We start from the raw sequence: 25,825 nt of genomic DNA, 5'->3' as shown, positions 1-25,825 counted from the left end.
CCCTTCCAGACGCAGACATGAGCCTTCCACCTGCGTCTGACTTGGAGCCACTCCTCTTGCTAAAAGCCCACTTGTCCTGAAGCCTCTCTTTCTTGTGTGTCACCCCAGCCACACTCTCAGATCTCCTGCCAGCTCCCCATGTCCGATCTGGACACACGTCTCTGCCAGGTGTGCTGGCCGGTGCCTTTGTCCCTCCCGCCCAAGCACACGGGGTCTGTGCCCAATGTGTCCAGTGTGCCCTGTCCTCACGGGAGGCCTCCAAAGGGCTGCCACTGCCAGTGAGCCTTACAGTGCTGATGCAGTGCCCATTGGTTTCCTGGCATCCCAGCTCCACTGTCTGGTAAGCGGCCCTTCACTGCACAACTTATTTTGGAACCAAGTACCTTGGCTCAGCGTAGTCTTTTCTCCTCCCAGAAGCCCCCATTAGGGCCTCACCCACGGGCTGTGAAACCCTCAGCACATCCCAGACTCCCATTAGCACCCTGATTACAGAACAACGGGCCCTTCTCTCGGCAGCCCAGAGATGATTCTTAAAACCCCACCAGATACTTGACCTTACAAATTCCTGCTGGAGATGGAAAGAGCCGGCGCTCAGGCCCACATCTGCCTGGAGGAGCTGAGGACTAGCTGAGCATGCAAACCGCATAGACATGGGGAGGATGGGGGTGTCTATGGAAGCAGAGTCTGGGATCTCACCTGCGGAAGAAAACGGCGTCTGATTTTTCATTCTGAGAAAGGGCAGCTGAGGTGAAAACGATGTGTCGGTCCAGAGCAAAAAAAAAAAAAAGCACGCATAATTAAAGGCTTAACTTTTGGACATTTCTTCATTATGTTTAAATAAAATCTCCACAGCTTCATCAGAAATTTCCAGTTGAGTCCTCATAATAACCAAGAGCACCTGCCTCAGCAGACTCAGAGGTCAGTAGGGGTCAGAGGTCAGGGCAGCAGGGAGGGGGCCGGCACCCCGTCCGCTCCCCTCTCCTGGGCCGCTTCCTGGCCCTGCTCCGCCTCCCACATTGAAGGGCGCCAGGCAGAAGTCAGGCCCTTACTCCCGCAAGAGCTGACACATTCTGGCAGTTTCTTCTACCCTCTGTTCCTCAATCTCACCCTCTGTTAAATGGCCATAACCTACAGGGTGTTTTTTCAAACCAACAGGGCAGTGTAGGAAGGAGAGCTTTGAAATACCTATGAATTTAAGCCAACCAAGATATGACTTCAAGTAGGAAGTTCCCCACTGTATTCTTGAATCCCAGCTGCGAAAGAAGAGGCAGAAAAATGATTCAGCCGCAATATTTCCCTTCCATCTGGGGCTCTTTCAGAGTGTGATATAAAGCTTGATATTCAGGTCGTGTCTGCAGGGGCTTCTGGGCTGGCAATTTGGACTAATTTGAGAATCCATCAGAACTGTTATCAAAAAATTGATTTTCTTAAACTAAGAGAACTAGAATAGTTACTGCTTTTGAGAAAGAAAGAAGAAACTGACACTCATGAGCTTTGTCTCCGTGGCAAGGATAACAGTAAAAATTGGGGAAACGTGTGGGACTGGTAACACATCATCTGAGGTAAAATTCTAGTGCAGTGTGAGGCGTGAATCTGGAAAGTCAAGAGCCAGCTCATTGGGCGGGACCAGGACAGCATCGTCACCCCAGTGACCAGATGGGAGGACCACAGCTTCAGGCCACACACAGGACTGGGACAGGACTGGGAGGGGTACCTACAGGGGTGGGGTACAGGCTGGGGGATACCCAGAGGGCTGGTATCCGTGAGTGAGTCTCTGGGATAGACCAGCGTGTGAGTCAGTAACTGAGCAAGGAGCCCAGGCGATTGCTCAACAGAGAAACAGGAGTGCTGGCGTTTCTCACATACACACCCAGTGATGCCCAGACCCAGGCCGGGCCTGGGGAGAAACGCTGTGGTCTGGAAGCATTTTGTTGAACCTTCTGTAGTGAGAACTCAAGGCAGTGCCAGGGTCAGAATGTGCAGAGCGTGACTGAGGGCCATGGAGCCGAATGCTGAGAGGCTAGTGAAGCCTTTTACAAAATGCTGCATTTTCAGAAATCTTGATGACAGAAAACAATGGTTTGTGGCAAATTAGGGGCGTTCGTGAGTCTGAGTTAAGATTCAGAAAAGGCAGATTCTGTGAAGACATTCTAAGGGGAGAGCCTTTGTCAATGTGTGATTATACACATACGCACATATATATGCAAAGAGCTGTGTGGATTACAGACTTGTATCTACATATGCTTTTAAGAGCTCTTCAGAAGGTTCAAATTAGAATTTGGGGAGTTCTCATCGATATTTTCAAAATTAAATACTTGCTTGGTGGGTTTATCTTAGTCTCTGAAAAAAAATTAAGCCTGAACAAATCCAGCTTCAGGCATAGGAGAGGAGACTCTCAAATGGATGGAACTCGCCCACTTGTAAAGTCAGTTCTGTAAGTCGGTGCTTATTCAAACACCATAGAAATCAGCCTTTCTGCTGATAAATATGGATTGTGTGTCTCCTACTTGACTCGGATAGACTCCTAGTCATATCAAGATGATTTGTGGAGATAAGTTTTAAATGCTCTTCTGGGTATTAGAAGTATTGACTTAGAATTTATGGTAAGACAGAAATCAGCTTATAAAAAAATATATAAGAACTGTCATATCCAGGAATTAAATGAATCCACTGATAAATAAAAAGTTATTGACATCCACCTACTGGAAAAGAGACACTCAGGCCCTTTCTTATCAACATAGATACCAGAGAGGCTCTAACAAAAATGTTTTCTGTAGCCAAACGCTGTGCTTCAGGGAAAAGGGAAACAAACCTCATTTATACCTAATATTTCATGATTCACAATTAAGAAGCTTGCTAAATAATCTTTCCCCCATTTCTTTAAATACCTGAGTTGCGCTTTAAGATTGAAAGTATTGGAGTTCCCTTGTGGCACAGTGGAAAGGAAGCCATGAGGATGTGGGTTCGATCCCTAGCCTCTCTCGGTGGATTAAGGATCCGGCTTTGCTGTGAGCTGTGGTGTAGGTCACAGACGCCGCTCAGATCCCCTGTTTATGTGGCTGTGTTGTAGGCTGGCAGCTGTAGCTCTGATTGGACCCCTAACCTGTGAACCTCTATATGCTGTGGGTACATCCCTAAAAGCATTAAAAAAAAAAAAAAAGATTGCAAGTATTTTAGCTCCTTCTTTATTTAGGATGCTCCGTGTATAGCCTAATTCTTGAGTACAGTTGTCAAACAATGCTTCCCGTAAAATGTCAATATCTATGTCTGGCTCAAAACAAAACTATGAACAGGGACAACTCCTGCCTGACATCCTGGTGCTGCCCTTTCTTTAACTGAGTTAACAGTCACACCCAAAACCCGAGTCTTCCCATACTGTCCCTCCTGCACACATGTGCACTTGGTCTCCTGGTCAGAGCTGGCCTGGCTTGTGTCCTACCAGTCCGGCACCCCCCTCCCTGCCTAGGTCATCCATGAGAGTGGCTGATTTCTAACTCACACAAGCGTTTCTCCTCCCGAGATGTGTGTGCGCATCCTTTCATGGGCCTCTGGGTCATCCAAGTCATAGGGACCCTAAGAGAAGTCCCACAACCTTCAAGTCAAACTACGTAAGGCTCTGCCTACTCTAAACTTATTAGGAATGATTAAGAATTCAACTCAATTCTAATTCACTCCAGTGTCAGCCTTCTGAAATGTCATTTACTCGCAAAAAAAAAAAAACCAAAAAAACAAACCAAAAAACCCCTACATTTCTAAGATCAAACAAGCTTTCCCTGGGGCTGCACATCCATGTATGTAAATGACAAATTCCTTTTGCCCTTGCAAATTGATCCATCAGAAATATTTATCATTCCAATCAATAACAAGCTTGTGCAGTAAATCAAAGTGCCACAATTTATATTCCTTGTCAAAAATGGGCTGCTCGAACCTGGTGCAAATGTAGAATGGTCTAGCCATTGTGTAAAAGAGCATGGAGGTGCCTCAGAAAACTTAAATTACCATATGATCCAACAGTTTCATTTCTGGGTGTGTATCCAGAAGAATTCAAAGAAGGATCTGGAAGACACATTGCAGCCTCATGCTCACAGCAACACTATTCTCAACAGCTCGGAGGTGGGAGCAAGGTAGATGTCCATCAACAGATGAATGGGTAAAGAACACGTGGTCTAGCGACACAACAGAATAGTACGCAGCCTTAAAAAAGAAGGAAATCTTGTCACAGGGTACAACACGGATGAACCTTGCAGACGTTATGCTGAGTGAGATAAACTGGTCACAAAAGGGAAAATGCCATGGTCCCCACTGTTATGAAGCACCTGAAATAGTTGAGTTCGTAGAGACAGGAAGCGGATAGTGGACACCTGGGGCCGGGAGGGGATAAAAGAGGATTTGTGCTTAGTAGGGAAAGAGCGTCAGTGTTGCAGGATCAAAGAGTTTTAGAGATCTGTCTTGCAACAGCGGAAATGTACTTAATTAACAGTACTGAGCGGTGCACTTGAAAGTGGTTATGTTGGTAAATTGAATGTTATGTGCTTGTCACAATTTTTTTTAAAATGTGCTAGTTTAGATCTTATCCATAAAAGTAGCAACTCATATTTAGAGACTAACATCAGTATTTGAGGTCTGGTGAACTCAGGGTTAAAAAGCTGGAAATTGGGAAGAGCCAGCCATTTATCAGAGCCCCTTTTTAAAAGTAAGCTGCATAAGCTGTCATTCTTTACAGGACCTTTTTTTTATTCCCCTTAAGCATGGCCTTGAAATTGGGTGTGTGGAAGAATATATGAATATTGAATCAAGTATGCGTTGCTGGCATATTTTATGAAGATTCCCTACAATCTACCGCTAAAGCACCACCAGGAAAAAAAAAAAAATCACTTTTGTTCAGCCTGACATGAAATTCCACAGCAGAGCTTTCAGTCAAAATGGACATTGTTAGAAAATGTCATGATTCTAGTCCAACATCCCCTCCTGTTTCCAGAATTTCTACAAAGATACTGCTCTAGAAGTCACAATGCTGCCTGCCTTCCAGGTAGGATGAGCCGAGCTGTTTGTAAGTTAAAGTGATGGAAGATGAAGTCCCATTTAGACAGCACAGCCACCTGGGCTGGGAGAATAGATATTACATTCCGTGAGCCCTTATGAGCACTAAATATTCATACAATGAGAGCACAGGAGCCTCCTCAGTTACTGTGGCCTCCAAATTTTTGAACAGAGAACAGTCAGAAGATCGGCTTTAGGATATGACTGATCATCCACTGCAAAGCGCAGGTGGAGCTTCTGTGGACCAGGGTGGGACAGCAAATAGCAGGAGATGGGGGTCCCTGCATCACCCAGACAGGCAGTGAGGGTGACGCCTGACCTGTAGTTAAATTATGGGAGAATCTTGTAAAAAGAATGTGGAATGGGAGGCCTGTCTTAGCCTGGGGGTCAGGAAGGACCCTGGGGTGTCGTTGAAGCTGAGATGAGCAGAAGCAAGTCCTACTGAGTCGGAGTCAGGGAGGGAAGGCACGGGCCTGGGCATCAGGTCCTTGAGGGTGACCTGAGAAGCTGAAGGCAGGGCTGGGAGAGACACAGCTGGGGAGGCTGCCAGGGCTCTGCAGGGGTTTCAGGTGTGTTAAGGGACCTGGATGTTTCCCAAGGGCAGTGAAAGTTAAGGAACAATTTTCACATAAAGCCATTATTAAACAACCATTTTCAAAGGGGCCCCTGCTTGTGGTGTGAAAACTCATGAGAGGGGCTGGGATCAAATGCAGTGACAGAGGTGAGCCCTGGAAGCGCCCATGTGAGGGGAGCCCAGCTGGTGTGCAGGGACCATCCCTCAGCGAGAGCGGGCGGTACAGCCGCAGGGAAAACCTCCAATGCCCATGACCGTGGGGCTGGAGAGTGGGAACTTCAGCTCAGGGAGAAGCAAACCTGGACCCAGGTGACAAATACAAAAAGTGAGTGGGGTCAGCATGGATCTTTCTAAAAGTTCAGGCATCTGAGAAGAGAAGCCCGTCCAGAAGACACCTGCCACTTGGGATTCCTTTCACATCCAACACAAGGACCTCTGATGCTGAATGAAATACGGAGCATACGAATGGGATGGAAACACACACAGCCCACAGAGAATGTGGGGATCTACCCTTGGGTGCCCTGTGGGGTTCCCCTGCCTCCTGCTCCTGGTTATACTGATCTTAGAACGCTGGTCCCTCTTCTTCCTCCACTTCCCACATCCACCCAAACCTTAGCTCCCAATGAGACCCACTCCAAGGGGCTCCCCTGACACCACCTTGGCCTCCTGCATCCCCGGACATCACACATCCTTCATGGTTTGTGAACCTGTCCAGGTTGTTTCCAGTGGCTCATGCACACATGCCTTTCCAAAGCAGGAGGAACTCCTGGGTGTCCCCCCTCCCTGGGGCTCCGTGTCTGTCCTCGCCCCTCCATCACTGTCCCAAGCCAGGCACTTCTCAGCACAGAATAAGTTCTTCCCAGGACACCCTTCTGTCCCCATGGAAAAGGGCGGGTCCCACGAGCTCAGTCAGCTTGGGCACCACCTCCCTGCATCCTGTATGGTCAGCATGATCAAGGGACGTAGGCTGGCAACCCAAGCCCGTTTCTCACCAGCCTTCAGGCTGTTGTTAAAATTCTGCTTCTGTTCCAAGGAAATGCCCCAGATAGGTTTCAGACAGACCGCTTCACTGTTGTCTGTTTTGCACAAGTGGCTACAAGCCAGGCTCTGCCAGCAGATTAAGGGACCCACCTTCTAAAGGACAAAGGCCTTCCCCACAACCAAGAGGGGTTACCGGACATGGGCTCCACATGGAGGCTGGCCAAGTGTGTCCCCTTACTTGCTGTGACGCCTGGCTCTGGCATTAACCTGGCCCTGTAGCCTACAGAGCCCGCATGCTGCAGTTGGAAGGAGCTGTGGTCTTGCCTCCAGGGGGATGCATCCAGCAGAGCAGTGCCTCTTGCTGGTAGCCTGGCCTCAGTTCCCTCTTTGTCAGAAAGAGTCACCATGGGAGAGGAGCCCCAGGCTGGGGTGGACATGTTCCCAAGATCGGGGATCCCATGGCCCCCTATCTCAAAGGATCAGGAAGGAGTCTTGGTCCAGAAGGTCAGTCTTCTGGGAGCAGCAGCAGGACAGCTGGCACTTTGTGGGGATGCCCTGCCGCTAATGGACAAGAGACAGAGGGGGCGGTTCCCTCGGCCCTTCAGCTTCTGCAGAAAGCACAGGCCCTCCGTCAAGCTGGGCAAAGGCCACTGTGCATGTCCCCAGGGGTGGGACTTTGTCACAGGTCCGCAGGCATCACAGACAGCCTTTCTGCACCGAGAAGGCACTGGCAATGGCAGCTCAATCACGAGAGATACCACACACCTGTCACACCCAACTACTTCCCTCGAGTGGAAAGAACAAACGACAGATGGGTCCCTGTCTCCCCACAGCCACATCCACGAACAGACCACATGTGCTCTGCTACCTCCACTGGGCCTTCCTGACCCCCTGCATCAACCAGGCTCCCTTCATGCCCTCCCTCCTCTCCCCCAGCCTCTGTGCCCTGACGCTGCCTCCCACCCACATGGCCAGGCTGACAGCGGAGACTTGTGTGTGTGTGTGTGTGTGTGTGTGTGTGCACGTGCGTGTGCGTGCATGTGCACCTGTGTGTACCTGTGTGTGTATGTGTGCTGAATCATCAGTAAGCTGTAAGCTGCCCTGCTGGTCCACCGCCTGCGCCATGAGCTGCCCAGGGCCAGGCTGGTGACTCTGTTTTTGCATCACCTTCAACGCCCAGCCGCTCGAACCCAGCCAGCATCCAGTGACTCTGCCTTGAGCAAAAGCAAAGAGCCCAAGTGTCCCGAAAACACAGAAACTCCCACCGACCCCTGTGCCCAGATGCAGAGGACTCATCAACCTCCCTAAGCCCCCCACCCCCTGTCAAGAAGCACCATCGTTGCTTCCCTTTCACTTACAACACAACGGCTGCTCGGCTGCTAAGGATTTCCCAGCAAAAATCGGAACATCCAGGGGAAGCGAGAGCCTCCAGAGCTTGCTCCTCACACCACATGGTTTTGCTCACCTGTGAATTGGAGCCGAAAGCCCACCTTGACCTCCTTCTGGTAGCCCAGCCTCAGTTTCCTCATCTGTGAAACAGGCTGGCGGGGGCCACCCTCACGGAGCTAATCCAAGGGCAGTGAGTTGGTATGAGGGACAGAATCCGAAACCTGCTTAGGGCAAGACACCCCTCTGTGCTTCACCCTAATATCCCCCATGCTGTGCGTATCCCTTAGAGGGATAGCAGGTCAGGAGCATCTTTAAATAAGAACAGGCCTCTTTCTCTATCAAAGGCAATGGATCCTTATCTCAGAGAGCAGTCTGCTCCCAGGTTCCCCGCAGCATCACTCACAACAGCCAGGATTAGGGAGGCAACTTCAGGGTCCGTTGGTGGACGAACAGGTAAAGAAGATGTGGCCTCGATACAGAGGAGTATTATTCAGCCATAAGGAGGAGGAAATCCTGCTGTCAGACTTGGAGGGCATTATGCTGAGTGAGACAGTCCAGACACAGAAAGAAAACTGCGTGGTATCCCTTACACGTGGAATCCAAAAAATCAGACTCAGAGAGTGGAAAGAAGCAGAGGGTGGAAAGTTGGTTGTCCGAGGCTGGAGGCAGGAAATGAGGAGAGGTTTGTCCAAAAGTGCAAACCCACAGCTCTAAGATGAGTAAGTCTTCTGCAGGATGCAACATCCAGCATGGGGCCCATAGTTCCTAATACTGTGTTGAGTCCTTGGAATTGCTTAGAATGGCACTATAGTGTTTTCATCACAGAAGTCATTGTGTGAGTGATGGATTTTTTAACCAGTGTCTTTGTGGTGCTGGTTTCTTAACGTCCACATATATCAGAGCATCACACTGTCCACCTTAAACAAATGCATGTGTTATTTGTCAAACAAGCCTCAATACAAGTGGAATATGTTTTAAAAAAATTTTTTTTTGGCTTTTGTCTTTTTAGGGCCACACTCACAGCATATGAAGGTTCCTAGGTAGGGGTCTAATCAGAGCTACCGGTGCTGGCCTACACCACAGCCATAGCAAAGCCAGATCTGAGCCGAGTCTGCAACCTACACCACAGCTCATGGCAATGCCAGATCCTCAACCCACTGAGCAAAGCAGCAATCGAACCCGCAACCTCATGGTTCCCAGTCAGATTCGTTTCCACTACACCATAACAGGAACTCCTAAAAATTTTATTAATAATAAAAAGCAATAACATAGGTAAAAAACATTTGCAAGCATAATTGATCAAGTTTGAATGCTTTTCAAACATAGCAGTAAGTGGATTATTTATAGAAATGCCAATAAACTGCTTTATCTTTAAAAAAAATAAAAAAGGTAAAAAAGAAGGAGGTCCCTTTACCGGATGATGAGAATGTCTAGTGTTGACATGGCCCAAAGGTGAGAGAGTGCTCCCAGCAAGAGAGGCATCCTGGGTGGGCAGGTTTTCTGCAGGCCTCCAGGAGCCTGGTCAAGCTGATGGGATTCTGCCCATATGACCGAAGTTTGCAGGCAAGGGAGGGGAGGCGGAAAAGCTGCCTGAATGGCCTGTTTGCATTCCAGCAAATTATAATTCCACACAGAGGTGAAGGTGGGATCCAGCTAAAGCCTTGGGACCGCAGACCTGGGAAGAGCAAAACATGTCTGTTATTGTCTGGTCTGATCTAAAGTAAGCTCTAAAATAGAGGCCCAGGCCTCATCTGGCTGAGCGTGTGTCCTGATGTCTTGCTGTGGATGAAGTGGTGGTGGCTGGGTGCCCTGGACCCGGCTGGCTCCCAAAGCACATCCCAGACTGCCCTAGAGGCCTCAGTACTCCCTGCTGATAAGTTGCATCATGTGTGTCCGTTAGTGGAACTGAAAGCATCTGCGCACATCAAGGATCACAGATAAGACACTGTGAACAGGAAGGAGGAGGATGGCACTCCCTGCGCCCTGGAAACAGCTGCAGCAAACGAAGCCCAACTGAACAAGGGTACATTTGCATGAAGCTTAGGGCAGCAGGTGGAGGAGGCGGCAGTGACACTGAGCACCTGGGCAGAGCATTTTGAGAACGTGCCAGAGTTGCTCGCACACACACAGCTACATGCATCAGAAAGCTGCCATTCACAGCTGTCAGCACCCATCTACACAGAGCAGAAAGTCAGCAGGTAATTCCCTGCTGGGACACAGCATTAGCTGGATTTGATCCCCACTGGTACCATACGTAGGAAGTTGGCACATGCATGGTTATAGCCAAGCTGGACACAGCCTCGCCAGGCACGTGAGTGCACCAGGTAACAGCAATGGAGCTAGAGTCGATGAGCACATTTAAGTCTATTTTTGGTGCTGGGATAGGAGTGTCATGTAATTACAGAGGGGACTCCGTCCTCCCGGCCCAGCCTCCCAGAGGATAAATTGACGGTGCTGTGTCCACAGGGATGGATAAGAGGCAGCTGGGCCAGAGCAAGGATCAAGAAGGAGTAGGACTAGTGACCTCTAAGAGTCATCGCCTCTACTGATGACATTTGCAGTAGCAGAAGGTTCGAGAGGGGCCAAGGGCCCCACAGCCCTCTCGCTCTGTGCACAGAGGAGCCAGCAGGCTGGGCTGGGGCTTGGGGACATCCTCCCTCCCAAGCTCAGTCCCCCGCTTCCTGCTGAGTGTCCTCATGACTGTCATCACTCTGGGTTTTTAACTTGGTATCTGAGAAGTGTGACATTTCATCAGTCTTTGCGATGGGACTGAAAACAGCATCAACCACAGAAGTGAAAATGGGCCTGAATGCCTTGCTCCAGCTCTGAAAGCCAGCAGATCTGTACCGCTGGTCCTGGGGAGGGATGAGCATGGCTCTGAGCCCCACTGCACCTCTGGAAGAGGCCTCGGGTCTGCTCCTGGCCCAGCCCGGCGGCAGGAGAGTCAAGTCTGCCACAGCCCAGAACCCCTGCACCGTCCTCCCCAGGGGTCAGCACCAGGGAGAAAGCAGCCCCGTTTTAGCCTGTGGAAGGTGACGGGGCCCAGCAGGACTTGGACCTTCTGCTCCTCTTCTCAGAGGTCACTGAGAACCAGCCATAGGCCAGGCCTGCTGAGGACATGGACAGGGGTGTGATGTCTGCCCGCCAGGCTCTCAGCCTCACAGAAGCAGTGAGACTCATCCTGTCCCAGTGTTGCCACCAGGAGCCAGCCCTCCTCCAGGGTCTGGGATGTGCCCAAGTCTATGGACTAGGCTGTGCATGGTCATTGTAATCCACAGGGAAGCTTCTGTTCACACTTCCAGACCCGGGACCCTGAGGGCCAGGCCTCCCCACCAGGCAAGTGGCAGGAGCCCTGGTGCATGTCACCTACCAGTCTGGAAAGACTTGGGGGTGGAGGCCTTTGCTCCAGGACTGGCTCCAGCCTCAGCAAACTGCGTGGCCAAGTCCAGCCTCCAAATGGCAAGAAAGAGAAACACAGCCAGGCTCCCGATGGCTGGTGAGACATGCCAGCACCAAGACCCAGCTTCCAGTGGGTGAGGCACACCACTCTGGAGACCTGGGCACCAGAGGCCAGTGTCTCCTCCCTTCCTCTGTAGCTAGTGAGCTTCAGGCACCTCCCTTTTCTGGACACAGCCACGGAGTCTGCAAAGCATCAGACGCCCTGAGCCATGGGCTCCAAAGGTGCCAGGCAGGATAGGCAGCTCCCAGGAACCACACTGGGCATCTCTGAGGTCTTGAGGGGTACTGTGAGCAGGAGGCTCCAGAGTGACCCCACCCTGGTCCAAAGGGTGGATCCTGACCAAGTGATTCCATAACTAAGGCAGAAAGTCTAACCTGCAAATCCCTTGAAACTTACCCACAATGTGCAGGGTTCTTAGAGAAACGCATTTACAGAAGCAAAGGCAACAGAGGATCCTGTGGGGTAATTTTATCCCAGTGAGCAGTCCCCTCACCGTTTAACCTGCGGGTGACCCAGGAAGCCTCCCCCAAGAAATGCTGAGTTGCCAGCCTTGCCTCCCTGCTTGTCTCACAGAAAAGAACTGTGTTTACAGCATTACCCATTTTGACTGAGGACTTAACTAGTGCACAGTAAACCCACATAAGTCCCAGGTGCTGAAGGCTGATGATACGTAATTCTGCTTATTGGATGCTGGTCGCCTTTGGGGGGAGCAGGGGACTCTCTCAAACATCCATTTATGCACAATGCCTTGAAATCCTGGGGTTTGCTTAAATTTCATCAAAGAAAGTGTTCTTTCTCAAAGACCCATTTAAATACATAGATAAAAAGAAGAAATGCTTTATCCCTTAATATGCAGAAAGCAAAAACTTAGCACATGCTTCTCCTTCCTGAACACCAAGTATTCCAAAACGCATGGACTCGTCTGAATATCTGTGTTGTGTAACTGAAGCCCCTCGTGCTGTTCAACAGACAAGCGTGTCCCACTGAACGCCCCTGGCCAGAGTTGCAGGGGTTAAAAATAAGATGCCTGCTTGACGCAGAAGCTGCCTGGATCCAAAGCCTGCCCAGCCTGGCCGGCGAGGCCGAGAACGCGGGACAAGAGCGTCACCTAGTGGCTGCATCAGTTGTTGCCGCGGTTGTTGTCAAGGTTCCGTCCTGTCCCTTTGATGGCCATTTCTCTTTCTAGAGGCTGCAGCGACCAAATCCCAGCCCACAGGGCCCTCAGGCCATCCGCATGTGGTACCTCAGGATGATGGTGCTGCGGCTCCAGCCCCACCCACCCTACACACTCTCCACTCTTCAAATTACGTTCCTCACTCTTGTGCTACCACGTATTATTCTAACCCGTTACACAAAAGGTCAGAACCTTTTTGCGTGGTGTTGCCTCCTTTCATTTATCTAAAATGAGCACCTTGCTGAAGGGCCCGGTGTTGCTCAAAGGCAACCCATACCCATGTCCTCCTGCCTGATTTCTACACACCGTTTCTCTCTTAGTCCAAAGAGTACATCACAGATAACGCAAAACTCAAAGCTGGCAGGTCTAGTTATAAAATTCCACGGAAACACTTGAATACATTTCCATCGTGTTTTATCCAAACTCTTCTCAGCACTGGAAGGATATTCTAGGCATCGATGTCTTCGTTTTTTAGATATTTATAGGCTGATTTCTCCCAGTGGTCCATCACCTTCTCCCGACAGTGTATCAGGACTGTATTATCTTTTTATCCTAATAAAACGTCAGGGTAAATAGCAGCAGTCATTCATTAACTCTTCACTCTGTGCCAGGAACGGTGCTACTTTATTTGGTTTTCTGGGCCCTGAGATGCAGCACAGTTTTGGCCTCATTTCGACAATTTGGCTCAGAAGCTCGGGCCAGAATCACTGTCCAAGACCCCAGGCTCAGGAGGGCCAGGCTGGACTTCCTCCCACCTGCCCTCCCAACAATATACCGGACACTGTGCGGGCTGCCCAACAGGCTGAATTTGAATAACACAGAGGGCTCTTACATGGAAGAGGGATTGTTGTACTTGTGTGTTATTCTGGAAGACAGGCCAGACTGAGGGTGGAAATTGTAGAAAGGCAGGTTTCTCTCACTGTCAGATACTTTCCAGTTCCTCAAAATCTCCTGGTCACAAACTCATCTTCATCTTTGTGGCTGTCCCCAAACTCACATTGCTGGCGTCTGTGTTCTAGATTCAGTCTGACCAGCCCAGAACCAGGGGCTCACATATTCAGTCCCCTGACACCAGCAGATTTATGAGATGCCATGTATAACCGTGGGGTGAGGAGTGAGTGAAACTGCAGACAGTTGCTTTTCCATGAGTGAAGCTCATGGTCTTCTGATCATTTTTTAGTTAAAATTATTAAACCATATCATAAATATCTGCCTTTGAGCTGCATAATGGGCCTAAACTTGTACTTCTTTTGAGAACTTTCCCATTTAACTCATAATATGGGTTGCTAATTAGCCCAATAAAAACACCAGCCATATAGGTGAGCTGAAAGTTCACAGTCATAACTGCAAGCAGTGTTTCATCATTTATTTTACATTTTCCAGATCATGTTTAATTGAAGTAGCCACACTTATTAGGAAGAAAACTGTGCCAACTATCCAGTCACCAGTATCCTTTCGTCAAATATGGCCATGCCAGGACACACGTTGATGCAAATGTCCCAGGGCTATAAAGTTTACTGGACGCCGTGTTACTGTAGCTGAGGAGAAAACTGCTCCAGAGGAGGGTCCCAGGCATCAGGAAAACCTCCCCCTACCCCACCCCCGCCTGCACAGGCTGGTCTTCAGTGCCGCTGTGCATTGCATGTTCCCAGTGCATATTGACTTTAAAACACAAAGTCAATCAGTTTGTCTGCCTGTCACAGTGCTCTGTAGGTAACTCATGAAATCACCTGAATGATTGAATCAAGCCAAGAAAATAAACAGGACACGGTTCTTGGCACAGGCTGGTGGCCCGGCCCCTGACAGATGCCCTCCCCACACTGCTGGTGAGGGGGTGGGGTGTGAATCCTGCTGTAATTGGATTCTCCATTTCATTTAACCTGATTTCCAGGAAGCAAATTCCTGGAAATCAGCTGTCCTTCAGGTTCCAATCTTGACTTTGATCACTTTTGCTTTGCTGTATGGAGTTTAATTCTATCAAGATTTATTGGAAGAGTCCCTGAAAATGAATGTTTTAGAGAAGCCAACAACCTAGGTGGCTTTGGAAGATGCTGGGGGCAGGGCAGGGCTGTGTCTTTCCACGTCCTTGCTTCAGCCACCTGCTTCTCTGTTGTTTCATTTGAGGGGACATTTGTAGACTCTGCACAATGACTAGGCAGCCTCTGCTTTTTAGGAAAATAGCTTTCCCAGGCAGTGACCCGGGTCCTGGGTACATGTGAAGTCCCACTGGATGCCCTGCAGCTGAAGGGTAGGCCGGCAGGGCCTTCCATGGGGAAGGTCCCCAGAGGGAAGGGTTTTATATGAGGGGCATCACCCCGAACCCTCCAGGGTCTGAGGGGTGGCAAGTGAGGCCTAGATGTTTGTTGGGGTGAAGTGCATGGGCAGGTGTGGGGAGGCCTTGGTCACCCTATGTAGATCCTGGTACCCTTCTGTGACCTGTCCCTGCTGTGGTCAGGAATCCACTGGCTCAGCTGGGATCTGTGACATTGAGGAAGAGCAGCAGGGCACATTCAGACCTCCGCCAGCATCCACCCTGCCACCATTGAGATCCAGCCCCAGATCCTGGGGCAGCCCCAGTGAGCCCCGGACAAGGGAGAGCCCTTCTTCAAGGTCAGCATTTGTTTGAGGCGTGAACAGGTGTCCTGGTCCATCAGTGTTCCCAAGCTAGAGAGAAGGCTGGTCCTGCTTCACAGGCCGCAGGGCTGTCTGCCACGGGCACCCACCCGCACAGAGAGCGTCTGAGACGCATGGGGCCCTCAGCTCTCCTGCTCTTTGCTGGGCTCATCCAGGTATCCAGGGTCAGTTGGCAGATCCCCTAGGACAGTGGGCAGGTGGCAGTCCATCAGCTGCTCTGGGTCAACACCCTCACGATCCCTAGCCACTCTTGTCCCTCTGGCTGAAGTACAGTAGACTCCTTCACAGAAGTCTCACGGCCATGCCCTTGATCCCAGGTCCTACCCAGTTTTCTGTTTTGCTTTGGTGTCTATACTTTACTCCATGGGGAGACTAAAAGCCACTTTCCTCCTACAGCCCAACAGGTGTTGGACTCTCTAGGTTCCCTCTAGGCTCTGCCTGTTGGTCACACACCACGGTCCTCTGCTGACATCGTCCAGAACTCACGGTACCAGTGAAGGTCACGGGTTCATTCTCTCCTCCCAGCCCCCACTGTTTGGGACAGTGCAGTCCTCAGCCTTTTCCTCCAGGTCCCCATCACAATATTTCTGATGTCTGCTCACCTCATGGCCTTCTTGACAGCTTCCTGCAGCCCTGCCCCAAAGCCAATCCCGGACACATATTTTGGGTTCTGTTGGGACCGTCCCCCCTTCAAGTGCCAGCCTCTATGTCAGTGTGTTGCCATTATTCAAAAATCACCCAGGAGCACTTACCCTGCCTGGCCTGCAAGCTCCGCAAGGCCAGGGGTGTGCCTGCCATCCCCCATCGTGTGTCTCAGGGACCTGTCAAGGAACCCAATGCACACAAGGTGACACCAGTGGACACTCCATGAATATTGCATGAGGGAACCATGCATGGATTTAAATACAGAAATAAGCCTCCAGTGATGTTTGGAATTTGCATGATCAATATCAGCAGGTTCTAGACCATAATTCAGATCAGCAAATGTCCTCTGCAATGAAAGTCTAAACACAAAAATGCCTGCTCTGGAAAGACCATTAACCTTCCAATATGCTTTGCTATTTGTATGTATTGGGAAGAAAGAAGACAGACATGTGATCAAATGTTTCGCAATAGTTTTTCTAATCTCATAAAAGAAAGACACGTTAACCTGTGACCTCTGTCAATTTTGTCTTCTTAAAAATGAAACTTCAAATAAATTATTGAGAAGGGGAAAAATAAAATCTCTGAAAGCACACAAGTTTTTAAGAATGTGGCCTTAGAATTATGCACGTGTGTCTGCCTGTGGGAGGAGCTGAAGGGGGATGTGATTTAGGAATGTGTCTCCAGTAATGGGAAACAACCAACCGATGATGCAGTTAAGAGAAGAGATCCTATTTTCTGCAGTTTGTAAGATATCTGCCACCTGCTGTGATTAAAGCCTCTATCATCTCTCCCTTAGGGTAACCATCCTGCCCCTCCACTGTCTCCCCATCTTCTCTGAAGGTGGACGGGATCCAGGTGGATGGGACAAGATTTCCTGAGAATTGAAAGCAGGCTCTGGGAGAATAAAGAGAAGTCAGACATGATGGTTTTGGCTGCACCTATAAGATAAAAGGGTTTTTACTCTTACTTGCTTGGAAGGGACTTGGGGAGAAGCTAGGCTGAGTGGAGGGGGAGGAAATCAAGAGAATGCTTCTGGGCTCCCTAAGTGCAAGGTGGACTTAGATATTCAGGGTGAAAATGTTCGGCAGGCACTCGAATACCTGAGTCTCAGTTTCGCTAACAAGTTCAAGAGCAGCGTCCTCGGCAGATGCAAGGCACTCAAAGGCACAGAACTCTGTAAGGTCACCCATCTGTGGCTTTAAAAGAAAAGTTCCCAGCACAGGCCACGCCACAGCTTTTAGTAGGAGGACTGGGAAGTTCTGGGGGCAGTCAGGTCTTGGAAGAGATGAGGTTCCAGCCCTCAAATGTCAAGGGGCTGCTGAGGTCCTTACCAAGACCAGGGACCAGCTGATGGCACCGAGGAAGGGAGGGGAGCCTGCTGAGCCGAACGGCTTTTCAAGAAGGAAAAAAGCATCAGTAAGGGCTCAGAAGAATTCAAGAAAGGAGCTCCTAGGCACTCACAGAAATGTGTCCTTAAGGAAGAGAAGGAGCAACACCCTAGAGCAGCACAGAGGGAACTGTGGTCCCATTTACTGAGAGAGGATGTGAACCCCTTGACCAATGGGATCGTGGAGGGATGGTGATGCTCAAACCAAACTGAGGTCCCTGAACATGGTCAGGAAATCCAGAGGAAAAAAGCCACAGACTCCCTGCTTGAATAGCTAATGGGATGTTGATGGATCCAAAGTGATGATAAAACTCTGCGGCCAACACTGGGCTTCAGTGATCTTGGGAAAGAAAGGCATCCTCCCCTCCAATGAGCCACAGTGAGGAGGAAGCCTTATCTGCCATGATTTAGGGCCCAGAGGACCTGTGCTCTGAGTAAACTAGAGGATGTCTAGAGAAATTTCTGGGGACACTGGGCAAACCTGGGGCCCTGGGGGAGTTACCCCCACAGGATCTCAGTTTCCCCTGATGCCAACACGCTGTATGGGCAGCAGGTGTGTGACAGGTGTGATGTGGGCCCTGGAAAATTATTGCCCAACAATGCAGACACAGGAAACAGGGAGGCCTTGGAAGGGAGCAGAGCCCTGGATGCCCCAACACACCCCATGCACCTCATCCTACTCCATGACCCCAATTCCAGCTGTGTCCAGTTGCATCTGAGGACGCTCATGAGAAGGTGATCTTGTGTTCACCACACACACCTCCTCCTGCCCCATCTGGTCAGAGCCCACGGCTGCAGCCATGCTGTCCCACAGCAGTGCCCCCGTGACTTGCGCCCCACTCCTGGAGGGGTACCCCATAAAACCACCCCCTGCAAAGTAGTGAGTACTTGGCTTCCAGAAGTCCAGTTTCAGAGACATCAAAATGGCATCGATGGCTATGGACATCATCCAGAAGGGTCCTCACCCTTGAAGGACCCTCCATGACCCTTTATCCACATCCCATACCCAGCGTCTTCCTCCCTCCAGTCCACCACATTCATGAAAGTCCCTCCTCTGACTGCAAACAGACCTTCCTTCTTCATATTCTTACAGTCATCACAGTGGGCTCAAGAAGTGAGTGCTTTGTGAGTGAGTGGAAATGTTTTGTGATGTTATCCAAAGCTTGCTGTGGTTGCTGTTGTTGTTGGATTTGGAGGTAGAAATTTTAGAGTGGAGGAGAGTTTAGTACCTTAAAAGTTTACCTCTGAAGCCAAGCTTTCCGTCCTGGCTCTGCCACAGACTAGTTCTTTTTCTTGGGCAAAATAATCTGTTTGTGGCTTAATGTCCCAGCTATTACAGAGGATGATGTTAGCGCTGCTTCTTTCATGAAGGCCATAGTTTGAGAACAAGTAAGCTAATGCAGCGAAGTGTCTGACACACAGGTTACTAAGTTAATGTTAAATGTGATCTGGGAGAAAAGCAGGACGGCAAGGTTTTCACAGTAAAGCAAAACTCAAAACAGCTTTCTTTTTACCACTGGCGTGTGAATCCCACATAGACTATGCCAGGGCCATCCTGCGTCTGCACAAACCTCTCTGAGTTTCAAATAGGTTTGTAGAATATAATAAAAGCAAATAGAATTGCCATAAGTTTACTACAAATACATGATACAACCATGTTAAATTGCTTTTTATTTAAAAATCTATAGAAACATGAAAAATGACTCCCAAGACAAGCAGTAAATTCTGGTCCAGGCAAATAGTGTTAAATAAGAAACTGTAACACTTACTGTTAGAAAGATTACAGGTGGTTACACACACAAATGTGCACACACACCTATTTATTTAAAAGTTAACATTTTAAATACCTGCCCTTGTAATCTTAGATGCAACGATAATTAAAATACGAGTCATAGATGACGACTCCATAGATTAGAGAAACAACATCCGACACTTTTACCATTTTCTCAGTTAAAGTACCTAATAATGAATGCCACCTCTGTTGTTTCTGGACTCTGGTATTTCCATGATGTGATAGAAAGGTGAAGAGCTTCTTTAAAGGGGAGTTTTGTATCCTCATTAAGAGCCAGCTAAGAAGGCTCACTCCATTCTTGATTTGATGAAATCGTTTGATATTTAGACCCTGGTGATCCCCTTCAAGCCACTAAACAACCTAGTTTCAAAGCGAAATGATAAGGAGTTCTGGCCATGGCTTAGCAGTAATGAACCCTACTAGTATCCATGAGGATGTGGGTTCAATCCCTGGCTTTGCTCAGTGGGTTAAGGATCCGGTGTTGCCATGAGCTGTGGTGTAGGTCACACAAGCAACTTGGATCCCACATTGCCATGGCTGTGGCGTAGGCTGGCAGCTGTAGTTCTGATTTGACCTCTAGCCTGGGAACTTCCATATGCCATGGGTGTGGCCCTAAAAATACAAAAAAAAAAAAAAAAAAAAAGTAAAACAATGAGTCTGTAAGGCGGTTCTGTTATTTGAACTAGGGCTGTGATTATGTTGTGCGTTTTACGCCACCTGTGACACACAGATCATCCCTGAAGGACACATGCCCTGCCCAGAGAGCACAGCTCTCAAAATGTGTGGTGTGCATACATGTACACACCCATAGACATGCATACACATATAGACACACTAACATTTACACGCACAAGTACTGACTCACACCATCCCGACAGTGGGGTCCGTCTCCTCATCTTTTCTGCGTAGCATTTGTTTTAGCAGCAGGTATAATGAACCTCAGGGCAGCCACCTGGAAGGTTCTATCTAAAGCAGAGATGGTCCATTATGAGAATCGTGAAGTAAGCTCGAGGGCCTTAAATCACCAATAGACAGCTGTCACATCTCACCTTTCTATGTAAATGTATAGAATATAATGTACAGTGACATACCTTAATTTGTATCCATTACTACACCCCTGATTTCCAAAGTATATCCTGGCGATAAGGATACTGAAAGCAACAAAGTGTAAGGAGAAACCACAATCTGTAACAAGTAAAGGCTGGGCCCATAGACTCACGTAGGGTCTTATTTTTCTGAGAGCACAGCTTCTTCTTAAAGTCAAGTAAAAATGCTTCCTGGAACACAGCACAAACGTATCCATTATAATTCAGTTGCCTTTTCGTATGTTTGTAGACCATTATTTATTCCCATCTGCAAGAAAAAAATAATAATTTCAAAAAATTTTATAATCTAGAAAATAATCATAGATATTAATTCAGTGCATCAATGTAATGAGTAATTATACAAAAGGATGTTCCAAAGTCTACTTACTATATTTTTGATAAAGTGCATTCTAACCTCTCTTCAGCTGTAACACCTTCTTCTTAACAGGTGTGATATTTCTTTTTTTTTTTTTTGCCTTTTTTTTTTTTTTTTTTTTTGTCTTCTTTAGGGCCACACCAAAGCATATGGAAATTCCCAAGCTACAGGTGGAACTGGAGCTGCAGCTGCCAGCCACAGCCACAGCAACACAGGATCTGAGCCGAGTCTGCGACCTACAACACAGCTCACAGCAACACTGGATCCTAAACCCACTGAGCGAGACCAGGGATCAAACCTGCCTCATGGATACTAGTTGACTTCATTACTGCTGAGCCACAATGGGAACTCCCCAGGTGTGATATTTCTAATGGGTGATAAAGGGGTTTGGTTAGGTTTGACCTCATAATGTGGTTTTTAAGCTGTTCCCAGTGCATGAGCCTGGAATCTGTCATCTGTCCCTTTTTTTCTTTTTCTTTCCTTGTTTTTGTTTTGTTTTGTTTTGTTTTGTTTTTTTGATGGTCACACCTGGAACGTAGCCAAGGACTGAATCTGAGCCACAGCTGCCAGCCTACGCCACTGTGGCAATGCCAGATACTTTAACCCACAGTGCCGGAGCCGGGGATCCAACTGGTGCCCCCACAGCAACTTGAGCCACAGCAATCGAATTCTTAACCCACGACAGGAACTCCTGTCATCTGTTCTCGATCACCTCGGTCTTCGTGGGGCCACAGGGTGATCAGAGTCAATCCCCAGCGCCCCCTCACACTGTCCCCCTCAAGGTTAAGAGGCATCTTAGGAACTGGCATCTGTTCAGCTGTTCTTTAAAAGTTAACGTTGATCAAGCATCCATCTGGTGCCAGGTAGTTTCCAGGCACTGGAGCTACTAAGATACAATAGTCAATGGAAACAGAAACAATCCCTCACCCCTGAACCTTCAGTCTGGAAGAAAACAAATATATTTATCACAATATCTATAACAGAAAAAAGTCACAAGCCATCACTCTTGGCTGTGAAACTGCAATGCACTATGAGCACATCCGTCCTTCTAGTAACTTTATCCGGAGAAAAGTTACACACACAGACATGAAATGATCCAGATCCAAGTTTATGCCAAATGGTTGCTTCCTGCTCCAGACACAGATCCTTGATGCAGTAAGAATTTTTAAAACTACTGATCTGGGAGTTCCCGTTGTGGCTCAGTGGGTTAAGAACCCAACAAGTATCCGGAAGGATGCAGGTTTGATTCCTGGCCTCGCTCAGTGGGTTAAGGATCCAGCATTGCCGTGAGCTGTGGTGTAGGTTGAAGATGTGGCTTGGATCCCATGTAGCTGTGGCTGCCATGCTCTGGGGCCATATCTACTCTGTGGTTCCTTTGCTCTCGTGCGGTCACCAGGCTTGGAGGTCAAAACCACAGGAGATTCCTTCTTGGACTCCACTGGATTCTCCATGCTCAGATTGTATAAATTTAAATTAGGAGACTTCTTAATGGACAAAAGCAAGATTAATAATAATATAGCCCAATAGTAATCACTGCAGTTATTCTGTTTACGGCTATGGGCCTTCACTTGGTGTATTTTTTGGAAAACCTCCAAAAGTATTGTTTTTCTAGGATAAAATTAGGCAGGAAACTTCTTACTCTAATGAATTGGATTTTCACCTGGAAAATTCTTTTTTGATAAAAAGGAAAAAGCACGAAAGAATGAGATTCCCAGCTAGAAACTCTCTGATACAGTTTTTGCTCAGCTAACGTCTGCTGAGATGTTTCCTACAGACGTGTGTTTCCGTGGGGATTGTCTCTCTGGTTTGCAGGGCCCCACTGGGCCCAGTCTCCTGTCTGTCCTCACCATCTGTTGAAAATTCCCACCATCACTGCTGGTCACACAGGTCAGGCAGTAAATGCCAGGCAACAGCAAATAGCTTCTTCTCTGTGCTGCAGTTTTTTCCCCCGGGAAATGGTTGGGCAGATGCTGCGGCCCCTTCTCCACACGTGATCACTTGAGTCTCCTTTTCAACAAGAAAAATAAAGCATTGACATTTTCAGTCTGTTAGATTTGTGATGGTTTATGACAGCAGAGCCCAACACACTCCCGCTGCCACTTCTCTTATTCCAGAAGCTCTTTGGGGTCAAGTCAACCCAGTGATCTGTGTACCTGAGGGGATGTCACGAGGGACGTAGTTCCTCCATAGTGACCACTGCCCAGGACTAGCCAGGCCACGGAGAGCCTTTGGTTTGCAGGTGAGCAGAAGCCCTGACTTCGGGATAAGGAGGCTCGGGGCTGGGCACATGAAGCGCGTCATCCTTAAGCTCTGAAACGGAAGATCCTAGGCTCTGAGACAAGAGTGAGAACAATCTCTTCCTCTCAGAGATCACCTGCCTTGGGATTCAAACCAAATAACATATGTGCACCCCAGAGCCAGAAGGGGGCAATGGTTTCATGGATCAGATGCTGGAGCCCAGGAGGCCTAGTAACTTGTTTAAAACAACAAAAAGAGCTCCACAAACATCTTAGCCCTGGACCAAAACCCAGGGGCACAGGAAAGGGAACCTGAGTTTTGTGGGGGAGTTTTCTGCTGAAACCTAACTTGGTTTCTATTTTGCTATTTATTAGTTTCTTCTAGAACTGTTTCTGGCATGTCTACGATCTCTTTGGCACAGTTCTAGAACTTTCCAAGAAAAGAGACAGAGCCCCACCTTCTGGAGAGAGCCTGTGGTCAGAAGATACGGGCTGTGGCCCCGTGATACAGCAAGTGCAGCCTGCAGCACGTAGGCGGCCACTCAGGAGAAAATACAGCCGCAGCTGCAGGGGAGGCCGGGCCCTAGGGATGCTGAGGGTCAGAGCTGTTGACAGAGTGGACAGAAGGGACCCAGCACAAAACTTCAAAAATGAGTAAATTGTGACCACAAAGCTCCCTCTCTGGCAAGGAAATAAGCAGAGGTCTTTGGAAACAGCATGGGAGCTGCTCAGTTTAAGGTGTGAGTGTTGCTGCAGAGAACTTAGGAGAGCCGCCACAGGGACCGGGCTTTGAGCTGGGTTTCAAAGGATGCTCGAGGGATTGCCAAGTGAAGGAAGAAAGGGATGATGTTCCGGGTAAGGGTTAGCTTGGCGTCCACCCCGCCTGCTTGCATCAAGCCCTGGGTGGGGGGTCCCCCAACCAAGGGGGAGTTCCAAGCCAGACCCCTGAGAAGAAGAACTAGGCATGTCCTCCAGCAGAGGGAAGGATGCTCTCTCAAGGAGCAGAGATGCATTCAGCTTATCTTAAACATGAAGGACTTATTTTAAACACAAATAAGTTGTCAGCAGACAGGAGCCTGAATTGCAAAGGAAATCTTCCAAATTTATGACAAAACAAGGCATTGCTGCTGTGGCCAGACCTCAGGGTGGGGGATATTCCCTCTGAAGCCCGTGCTTGGAGACTGGTGCTCTGTAGGGTAGAGGTGGCAACCACCCTGGAGATAGTTCACCCCTAGTGACGCTTCAGCATCGCGGTCACCACCAAGATTACTGCAGGTCAGATGCCAGTCCCCACCCACCGGTGTGGCCTACTCATCAGGGAACGCAAAGGCAGTTTATGGATTGAAAAAATAAAAAGCATAAAGCTGGATTCCAACAGAGAGAGCTTCTCACACAGGACAGCTCTCAGAGAAGGGACTTGGGGCAGGTCAGCCTCAGAGGGGACAAAATTCAAAATTCAAAACAGATTCTTGAGCTTTTCTACACTTAGAAAAAAGTGATAGAAAAGAGATTTTGGCCTCTATACCTCTCTGAAATTTTATTTTTTTACTATTTATTTAATTTAGAGGCATGCTTTTTAAAATTACAATTTAATGAATATGCCCAGATGTAAAGGTTTTGTTATTTTTCTTTATTGCTTCAAACAATTGGTTTGTATTTCTCTGTGCTTCAAAGTTTTATTTGTTGTTAATTTTCCATCCATATCCTATTAACTCTTTCTATCTGATATGGTTTGCAGGTATTTCCCCCCTTTTGTTATTTTCCATGCAAAATGATTGCACTTTTTTTGGTTTGCATTTTGGTTTTGGGGGGGTTTGGGGGATTGTTTGTTTGTTTGTTTTTTGCTTTCTAGGGCCAAATCCATGGCATATGAAGTTCCCCGGCTAGGGGTCGAATTGGAGCTGCAGCTGCTGGCCTACACCACGGCCACAGCAATGGCAGATCCCAACCACATCTGCAGCCTACACCACAGCTCTCGGGAACACCGAATCCTTAAGATTCTTTTCTGCAGAGCCACAGACGGGAACTCCTTATGCTGTATTTTTGATGGCATTATTTTTAGAAGAATTTTATCAGACTTTCTCTATAGCTGCAGGAGTTTGTGTCTGTACACTTAGAAAACTTTCCCCCTCTGACCTTATAAATGACATGTCCTCTGGTTTCTTCCAGCCCTTGTATGTTTTTTATTGTTTTTTTACATCAAAACCATGAATCTGTTGGTACCGGATTGTAGTCCTAGTGGTGAGGTTTGGCTTCAACTTTTTCCAGATGGCTGTTGAAATGTCCCATGTCACCTGCTTCTGGTCACAATGTAGAGGGAAGGACCAAATGGACCTCAAGTCCAGGGTCAGCATTGAGGGCTCATACTTTGACTGACTATTATGATGAAAATGGTTTTACTTTCCTTTATCCCTTTTCACCAAGTTATGTTCCAATAGCACCCATGTAGGATCTGCACTGCTCCAACCCTTTGCCTGAAGGTGGGCTTTTTCAATTCACTTCACTTCCAATTCATCATTAACTTGATAGCAATTGAGGTGAACTGCAAAGGGTTGCCTGGTATTCGTAAATTCTAAAAGTTCTGCAAGCAGAAATGGTTACAAGGCAGAAGATGGTGAGATATATGTTGTGTATGTATGTACATGTATGTTTCTTTGGGACAATACTGTGAATTTGAGGTAGGTAACCTACAACGGCAGTCCTCTTCCTTTGTTTGGGACCTAGAGGTGCAGTCTTTCTCTACTGCTCTGTAGGGTTCAACAAGGATAACTGCTGAACCCAGAGGGGCTTTAAGGAAGTGGGGGCAGACGCATTGTCAAGCTCTACAGCGGGTCTCTTGCACCCTGTACACAGAAGACTGCCTCAGTCTGCCTCAGTCTGTTCCTTCCCCTGATGAGAGAACTGTCCCCTGGTAGGGACGGGAAAGCTCAGGTTCCAAGTAAACAATCCTCCTGAAGGATTCCTGCTACACCTGCTCCGAGAATTACACTCCCTCCAGGAAGACCTCCCCAACAGACTGGACAGGGAAGGAATAGCGAGGTTCAAAACACT

The sequence above is a fragment of the Sus scrofa genome, chromosome 15 (assembly GCF_000003025.6).
Source record: "Sus scrofa isolate TJ Tabasco breed Duroc chromosome 15, Sscrofa11.1, whole genome shotgun sequence".
NCBI classification, from domain to species: Eukaryota; Metazoa; Chordata; class Mammalia; order Artiodactyla; family Suidae; genus Sus; species Sus scrofa.
The sequence above is the reverse complement of the archived record's forward strand: the minus strand, read 5'-3'. Positions refer to the sequence as shown.